Source organism: Ruditapes philippinarum, unplaced genomic scaffold, assembly GCF_026571515.1.
Source record: "Ruditapes philippinarum isolate M1 unplaced genomic scaffold, ASM2657151v2 ctg5127_1_1_1_1, whole genome shotgun sequence".
In the NCBI taxonomy this organism is placed as follows: domain Eukaryota; kingdom Metazoa; phylum Mollusca; class Bivalvia; order Venerida; family Veneridae; genus Ruditapes; species Ruditapes philippinarum.
The window spans coordinates 19,298-29,443 of NW_026852244.1; the positions used below are offsets into that span (position 1 = coordinate 19,298).

Below are 10,146 nucleotides of genomic sequence, written 5' to 3' on the forward strand. Positions count from 1 at the left end.
ATAATGTATATAAATACACACGTTTTAGAGTTACATATATAAATCATTTTGACATAAGCTAGTCCGTATGCATCCTGAACTATAATACTCATAAATCATGTCATGTTCCATAGTGCACATTATGAAATAAAAACCTTATTATATGTATATACATGTTGACTTGTCATTCTTTTTGAATATAGCGTGTATGACTCATTAGCCTGTGCAACCAGCTATACGACAATTCCTCCATTACTTATAAAAAAAATATTTAAAAAAAAAGTATTGAACAAGTTAGTATTTAATATCAAACATTTCAAACTCGTTCTAACAAATTATAAAAATCTAAAATCTAAAATCAACTTGACATCTGTTTTACCCTTAAGGTAATATCCGGTCAGAGATGTCCGGTCAGAGATGTTATCTATTGACTTTTTATTAGTTTATTTTAAAAGAAAAAATCACCTTAAGTCATATAATCTCTGATTGGTCAATTGTATATCGTGCGTAACCTTTTTGTTTGAATTCATTTTAATAGAAAAATTTGGATAGATACAATGTAGCACAGGTAAGTTTACTTTTGATATTAGTTTTAAAAAGTTTGAATATGTAAAATAATAATTATTGTTAAATGTTCGATTAATCTTTATGCAAAAAAAAAATACAAAAATAATATGTTAAAGTAACATAAGGTAAAATATTATAGCTTTATAAGTTTTTCAATAAATATTAAATTTCCTTTATTTCAACATAAAAAAAGGGAAAAAAAAGTTAATTTCTAGTGATTTAGTAAACATAAAAACAAACAAATAAGTTAACAATTTTTCAAAGAACAAATTATTTTAAGAATATTAATTAGAAAAACTTTAAGGTATAAAATTTAACAGATTTATATGTATGATAAGAGTAGAAAAGATATTTATATACGAAAAAGTTAAAAAAAATATTATAAACAATTGATAATTGATAAAAATGTCCAGGTGTTTCATTTCCTGTAAAACGTGTATTGTGCATGCGCATTGAACACTTCCTGTGACACGTATATTTTTTGTAACAGGTACTTGCTGACATCAGTATGGCTTGGTCTTTCGTGACGTGTCGGGAATTTCAAATCGTTGGTATGTAGCTTTTTTTAATTATAATTTTAAATTGACACTCATAATTGTTCATAAATGTTTGATGTTCTTGAAGATTCTTTTAAATTAATATATATGTATTTGATATGTGTAAACGTAGACTTTATACACAAGTTGATAAAGTTATATTCGAATATTTATTGGCACATCTGTAAACGCTGTTCTTGTTTCGTCGTAAAAAGAATATCTTGTGAACAATACAACAAAGTGATGATAGATCTATAATTCTTCATTTATGTAGCAATGTTTTTGAGTAATAAGATAATTAAAATAATAGTTTACTGTTGCACGATTCTCGCAAATGTTTATTTGATATTTATTTTGGATATCTCTGTCGCGCACAAATAATTATTTTGATAAGAATTTGTCATCAGTATTTCTCTGGGTTTTTGTTTTTAAGTTTATATAACACATATAAAAACACATTCTATTGATAAACGGAAGTTTTTGGCTTCTCTGGTTGAAGACAGGAACAAAAGTTTATTTGATTCCACAATTTTGTTGTTGTTGTTGTTGTTGTTGTTGTTGACGGCTGTGTCAGCATAGTTATATATTTTAAACATCGTAGACGCTTATTTCATATAATTTTACATCGAAGAAGGTGTTTATGGTTATATCTGCATGGTTGTACATCGAATAAGGTGTTTATGGTTATATCTGCTTGGTTGTACATCGAAGAAGGTGTTTATGGTTATATCTGCTTGGTTGTACATCGAAGAAGGTGTTAATGGTTATATCTGCATGGTTGTACATCGAATAAGGTGTTTATGGTTATATCTGCTTGGTTGTACATCGAAGAAGGTGTTTATGGTTATATCTGCTTGGTTGTACATCGAAGAAGGTGTTAATGGTTATATCTGCATGGTTTTACATCGAAGAAGGTGTTTTATGGTTATATCTGCATGGTTTTTGTTGTACATAGTTTGACATCGTAGAGGCTGACTGTAATATTTCTAGTCAGGCGGTGTTTTACTGTACCGGCGAATTCGCTCGCACCTCTCTGTCTTGGCTGGACGACAAGTGATCGTTAGACCAATATTTTGCATTTTCGTCCGTTGTCAGATCGGTTAATAGATATTATATACAATAAACATAATTTTGTTTCAGATATATGAACAACAAGACAACTGTCATAAAATGCATAGGATAAGAATTCCAATGAAAGATGTTCTCTAGTGTAAGTATCTTGTTTATGTAATACTGATATTTAAAAAAAAAATTTACTTTTCTAGACAAACATATTTTGTTAGTTTTTTAACTAAGCTATTAACTTTAGTTTTATTTTCGACAATAAGACTTATCCCAATTTAAACTTTATTTAATGATTGTGCGTTGACAGTTGAAACATGTATGTATACACATGTTATTCTAATATGAAATAAAGTAAATAATCAATTTGAAACTCATGATTAAGTGCTGTCATTTACTTTGAAATGCATTTAAATTAACCGATCTATTAATAAACATAGAGCGAATAACGATCATTTTAATCAATAAAAAAATCAAAGATATATATTTCTAATAAAAGCAAGTTGAAACTTGATATAAATGAATACAACCACCAAAAATATAAAGATATACTATTAAATAATGTAATTTTCTGTTTTGTTTTATATTGTTTTCTTTTAACATATATATTTTCTTCCTACCATAATTACTATTTACAATGCCTGAGGTCAATTTACCGAAAATTAGTATAGCATATAACACGGAATATAACATTCTATAGCATACTGGCTAATCCTTGTAAAAACATTTTAACATTCGGTTTCAAGCGTTTATTATTACTATGTACCTTTGTGTTTACCTTACCAGATACTTTATATCGTGGTTTTACATTACTTTCTTTTTAGTAGAAACAGAGTTTATAAACATCTTTCATTATCGGAATCATTATCATCAGCCATTGAATCTGACTGAATAGCATTATATAACTGCTTGTGACTGAGGATTGCTATTTACTTGTATGGAATTTGAGTCTGATAATTCTGAATCAGTCTGCGATTGCATTTCTTCTGAATGTACATTACTTTGAGCATTTTCATTATTTGAAATTTGTTGTTGTTGTCGAAGATGTTTCTGTAATTCGGCTAATGGAATATCATCTTCACTATCAGAATTTGACCTTTCTTTTCTAACATTCTTAGCAACTTGGGGTAATACTGATTCTGGTATTTCTGAAGCATCATCAGTATCGCTATTTTCAGGTGTAACTACAAATGTGGCATTTCTTTTTGGTCTGCCAGTATTATCTGCTTTTGGTATTGACCAGTCATTAATATTTGCAAGCCTAATTTGTTCTGCATGGACTTTAACTGTTGAATTGTCAAATTGATTTTTTATTATATAAGTTAATGGTGACCTTTTCTCCATAATTCTATAAAATGGCTTCCAATTCACATCTAGTTTGCTTCTCTTACGAAAATTCTTATAGAATACTGGATCGCCTATTTCAAATTTGATATCTTTTGCGGTCTTATCTGCATAGCTAGCTTGTTCGCGATTTGCTTTTTTAAGGTTCTTATATACAGATAGAAAAGTATTATGTTGTTCTTGTAAAGCAATTTTGTGAAATTCTTCGCCATGATAGCGTTGCCTTGGTTGTAGCACGGGTCGACCGGTAATGTTGGGTCACGGTTATATAACAAATAAAATGGACTATGCTTTGAAGTCCTAGAGACATTGAATCTAAGTGCGGCTAGTGTCATGTTAAGATGAATATCCCATTGTTTGAGATTTCCTTGGATTCTTTTAGCTAAGATATCATGTATGACATGGTGAGAACGTTCATTTTTAGCGTTTCCGGCAGCATGATAGGTAGTTGTACGCACGTGATCAATTCTTAACTCTTTAAGTGTTTCTTTGAAAGCATTACTTGTGAATTCTGATCCATTGTCAGTGACAATTTGTAATGGACATGCGTATCTAGGGTAAATTTCTTCTAATAGTAAATGTATAATTGTATCAGTACTTTTGTCAGCAGTAGGGAAACACTCGGGATAACCACTGTAAAGGTCAATAAAACAAATAATGTAGCGGTTACCACTCATTGTTTTTTCATATGGCCCTATAACGTCGATACTCATGGTCTGGAATGAATACATTGGTACTCTTGTTTCGCCCATAGGTGCTTTTATTTTTGTAAGATTACGTGACTGACAATCAACACATTTAGAAACATATTCATACAATTCTTTGAACATATTTGGCCAAAAATACTTTTGTTTTATTGTTGTAAATAACCTCTGTGTTCCTGGGTGACCATTATTTAAATGATATTGAGTAATGACAAGGTGTTTTAAGTGTTGCGGAACAAACAATCTAAGATTAGGATTATCATCTACATTGGACAGATGATAAAGAATTTGGTCAATTTCTAAATATTTGCTCTGCACTGATTTAGTTGGCTGTCCGTGACGTAGTAACATTTTCATTTCAAGAATAGTTTGATCTTTATCTTGCTCTGAGGCCATATTTAATTTTTCGAATTGTTTAATATCTTCTACAATTGGCTCTTGAAATTGGTATTCTTTGTTTGCTATTTCTTTGGCATTAAAGTGTGTAGAATCAAAAGCATTTACTTCATAGCTTTCATCAGTTTTCACAGCATGTACATTATCATTATTTGAATTATTACTTGAATTTGAGACTGTTATTTCGAAGGCATTGTCATTTATATCAGGCTCGTAAAGTTCAATATCGGACTTGTTAGCATTTTTATCAGCAGCTGGAGGTCTAGAAAAGAAATCGGCAATTAAATTTAATTTTCCTGGCAAATATTCAATTTTACAGTTATAGGCAGAAATATTTAAAGCCCAAAGCTGAATTCTTTTGTTTTGCATAGGTGCTTCTAAAAGATATTTTAAAGGTTTATGGTCTGTAAATATAGTAAACTCTGCATTATGTAAATAAACATCTAATTTTTGTAACGCATAATGAATACTGAATGCTTCTTTTTCTATGGTACTGTACTTTCTTTGAGATTCACTTAATTTATGAGATAAGAAGTATATAGGTTTTTCAATACCAGATTTGTCACATTTCTGACTTAAACATGCTCCGACCACTAAATCTGAGGAGTCCGTGTATAGAATATAAGACTTATTTGGGTCTGGGAATGCTAAAAGTGGAATACGTGTTAACATTTTCTTTAATTGTTCAAAAACTTTCTTGACATTCTTTTGTCCATTTAAACAAAACACGTTTTTCTTGTAAGATTGATTAGAGGTTCAACAATTTTAGAATATTTAGGGCAAAATCTTCTATAAAACCAGCAGCACCAAGTAAAGATCTTTAACACATTTTGGTACCGGAAGTGACCTAAATAGCTTTTACTTTTTCTGGGTCTGGTTTTATACCTTCATGATCAATTATAAAACCAAGGTACTTTGTTTGTTGCTGAATAAAACTGCACTTTTTCAGTTTAAGTTTTTAATTTATGCTCTTTAAGCTTTGAAAATACTGTCTGTATATGTGATAAATGTTCATTTAATGACTTCGAAAATATTAGAATGTCGTCAAGATAACTGACAGCAAATGCCTCTAAACCTTGTAAGACATGTGACATGAGTTCTTGGAAAACTCCAGGGGCAGAAACTATGCCCAAAGGGGTTCGGTTGAACTCAAACAAGCCTCGGAATGTCGTAAAAGCCGTTTTTTCCTTGTCTGATTCATGCACGGGTATTTGCCAAAACCCTGAGCGCATGTCTAGTGTTGTAAAATATTTTGAAGACCCTAGTAGTGTTAAAATATCGTCAATTAATGGGAGAGGATATGATGTTGGCTTTGTAATTTTATTCAATTGTCTAAAATCAACACAAAACCGTTTACTGCCGTCACGTTTCCCGACAATAACAACAGGAAATGAATAAGGGCTATGACTTCTTCTTATAATATTAGCATCTAACATCTCATCGATTGCGTCACTCATAAATTTTCTATTGTTTAAAGGTGTGCGATATGGGCGTAATTTGATTGGATGATGATTACCTGTTGGTATTTTCATGGTTACAGTATCTGTCTCTGATAATTCAGAATCTTTATTTGCGAAAATATTTCTATTTTTCCTTAATAAGTCTCTAACAATATTAAAATGCTCTGAAGGTGTATGAATATCACGTTCGAAATCGTTGTTAAGAGGGGAAGTTGTTTGAAGAGCCTCTGTGACCGAGTTAATGCTCTCAACTTCTGAAACTTTAGCAACTACTGAATCTCGTTTCAATCTTATAGTTTTATGCGTATTATTGACAATCATAATAGGAAATCTTCTATCAGCCGAAAGTTTCATAACAGAATTTGTTATCATAAGACCTGGTTCAGAAGCAATCATTCCAGTTTCTATACTTTTTAATTCATATAATCTATCATTTTCTAAGCCTGGATTTTGTTTTAACTTAGCAGTGCACACATTAACTGTTTGAGGTTTCAGAATAACATCCTGTTTTAATCTAACAATTGATGCAATATGAATATCTCCTTCGAGGGGTACATATGTATTATTAACTCTTAAGCAGCCTAAATCAAAATATAATCTAACGCCATTTTGTGTTAACCAATCACGGCCTAAAATAATATTTCTATTCATTTTAGAAACAACATAGAATTTTTGAGTTGTTTCTGTTTTCCCTATTTGAAAATTTAGATTTATATAACCATCTATATGTAAATAATTTCCGTCAACCGAACATAAATTTATTTTCTGTTTTATAAGTTGAGGGGGATTCTTCAATTTTCTATATATTCTGCGATGCAGAAGACAAACTTCAGCACCTGAATCTACTAACGATCTGTATTTATAGTTTTCTATTTTAATCAAACACGAATTAGGGCTTCCAGCTAATGCTATACTAAATTTTGGTATTTTATCGTTCCTGTCAATGACCCCTTTGTGACAGGAACTTGCTAGTTTTCCTGAAAATTTATATTTTTCCGTCGTAAAAATTTTGTTTTATGACATTCACGCATAATATGACCAAAATTATTACATTTCCAGCACTTAATCTTTGATTTCAAACTATTATTGCTATTATTTTTCCTAAATCGTGAAAAATTTTGTCGTGAAATACAGAATATATTTCATTTTTCCTAAATCTACAACTACGAACATGGTGACCTGGTCTCTTACAGTACACGCAAAAATTTCTTGTATAATAATGATTAGAATTATTTGCTCTGTAATTATTGTATTTTGCGTGATTTTGAGAATTAGAAAATTTTACTCTGGCAGAAAATCTAGCTCTGAAATTCTGTTCATTCATTGCGCAAGTAATTGCTTCTTGTAAAGTTTTTGGCTTTTCTCTCATAAGTTTAAGTTTTAAATAATTATGCGCTAAATTATCCGTAAACAATTCTACTAACTGAAGTTCAATTAAACTATTATCTCCTAGTTTATAATTTTCATAAGCGGTTTCAGCACAATTAATAAATTTTTCCCCAAAAATTTGAACACTTTCTCCCAAATCTTGTTTTAAATTTCTCAAAATATAAAATTCGTGATGTAAATCTTTAATTTCCCCAAATCTAGTACTTATTTCTTCTTTTAATTGTTTCCACGAATTACGAGGATTATCACGCAAATATCTACATATAAAATCGCTTACAGTCCCTTTACTTGATTGAAATGCGACTAATTTTATTTTATTATCATCCAAACCTTTTAAAATAGCATATTTTTCTATAGATTTTATCCAGTCATTAAAATATTTAGAATTTCCATCAAAATTTTGTACTATTTCTGATAAACCCTGTGTACCTATGACAGTTGAAATATTGTTCAATTTATCTGACAAATTTTCAAAAATTGTAGCTATATCTTGATCTGACATCTTCAAAATTAGCAAATTACAGGTATATAAACGATCACTCACCTTTAATTTTCTATTTCAGGTACTTCGTTGTGTCCCGCTGTCCAAAATCGTCGCTTCGACATCGCTGGTCTTAGGCGCCAAATCAACCGTTGTCGTATAACGTAGGAAGAACTCACGGATGTTACATACTTTTAATATACAAATACAAACACACAAGTGAACGAGTGGAATACCAAAGTCGAACTCCCACTCTGACATTTGAGAATAGTATATATAATATCAACCTGTCCTAAGGACATTTTATAATGTATATAAATACACACGTTTTAGAGTTACATATATAAATCATTTTGACATAAGCTAGTCTGTATGCATCCTGAACTATAATACTCATAAATCATGTCATGTTCCATAGTGCACATTATGAAATAAAAACCTTATTATATGTATATACATGTTGACTTGTCATTCTTTTTGAATATAGCGTGTATGACTCATTAGCCTGTGCAACCAGCTATACGACAGATACATCCACAATCGAATGTTTCAAATGTTTTCAAATGTTTAAGTGTAAAAAAGTTTAAGTTATGCTCATAATTATTGTATCAGAAAACATGTGTTCGGAAACATATTCACAAAATATAGAGTAACGGTTATTTTCCTTGTTGGGCTTTAATGTTTCTTTTGCATTTCAAAAGAATACTGCGACATGCAATTGCTTGTTTGTTGATATATACTTGTATCTTGTAAAAACGGAATTTCCAAGTAGAAATTCTAGATTCATTATGACACGTTTTATAAGATCCACTTGGAGTGAATGATTAGTTAATTAGACAAATATCTATAACTATAAGACCAATATATTAAAATATAATGAAGTTTGAAACACTTTCAGCTTATTTTTGAAGTCAGTCTGAAAGCCTTCTGGACTATGTTAAATACAAGTGCATATAATGATTAATGCATTCCTGAACAAGACAAGATTCACAAGACTCTAGGTAGAAGAATCAAAGTGTTGCGATGTATTTCATCTGAATTTCAGTAATGATTTGTTAAAGATTTGTTTGATATGACCGTTTATATTAATATCTTTGTACACTCGGCGCATACATAGCTGTGATTTATGAAGACAAAAACACGAACCTTTTTGATAAACGAGTAAACCCTATCACTGATTCTGGTAAGTAACCAATTCGCCAAAAAGGTTACCCATTTTATTCGGTTTAGGTTGATAAATCAATCGTTTCATTTGTAAACATCATGACATTTTGTTATTTGTAAAATATTTAAGGTTTTCTGTAAGTAACGTTCAATCAAAACATATTCAAAGTTTAAACACACATGCATAAATACAAGTATGGTAATGGAAAATAAACGATGTAAACACTTAATGCCACAAAGTAATGTAAATTGCTAGAATCATGATCTTTGCAACGAAAGGGACAAAATTAATGTTGATATGAAGGCAATGTATCTACTCCTAAATTCGAATGAACACATATCTAAATGACAAGAAAGTGGTAAGACACAAAACAAGTTCCTGTAACAATGTCATCATTGCAACATTTACTGCATATTTTGATGAAAGCATTGGTACAGTGAAAAATAAATAAAGTGTTTTTTATACCAGATGATAAAAACAATCTACTGGTATGTAAGCAATTCGTCGATATGAATGACACTACGTAACATGTTTTGCACATTATCTCAACTCTTAGCTATACTTCATATTCATGTTGCTAACCATAGAACAATAAAAGGATAAACAGATAATAGACGACAGTTGAATATTCCAAACGAATACCTTTTAAAATCTATTGTTTGATGAAATTGAAATATGTCTCTATGATTCTGTTACGGTCAAACGTGTGTAATAAAAAATAGTATTACTAGCAAACTTCCAATCAAAAACGAAATCTATTCTTAAACATATAATTTTAGTCATGCACTATAAAACACACATGTCCAAAACATTAATAACATTATCCCAATAAAATGAAAGTGAACACTACTTACTATAGACAGAATAATTTTAAATACATAATATATTTAACGAACACAGATACATTTTCACAATCAAAAACACTAGTATGTAAAAAATAAAATAAAATATTTAATCATTTTTACATTGCAAGTTCGATTATATTTGTCAATGAAATAAAAATGATTGAGAAATGTTTCCATAATTATAATATGGCTTAGTGCAAGCATTTACGATTGTTCGA

General features: G+C 30.1%; 1 long non-coding RNA gene across 1 annotated transcript; it reads left to right on the top strand.

Annotated features, from left to right (window-relative positions):
- The first annotated feature begins 963 nt into the window (after window positions 1-963).
- On the top strand, window positions 964-8,439 carry LOC132753862 (uncharacterized). Its single transcript, XR_009629023.1, has 3 exons — window positions 964-1,097; window positions 2,223-2,292; window positions 8,001-8,439. It is a non-coding gene; the product is annotated as an uncharacterized LOC132753862 (long non-coding RNA).
- The last annotated feature ends 1,707 nt before the right edge of the window (window positions 8,440-10,146 follow it).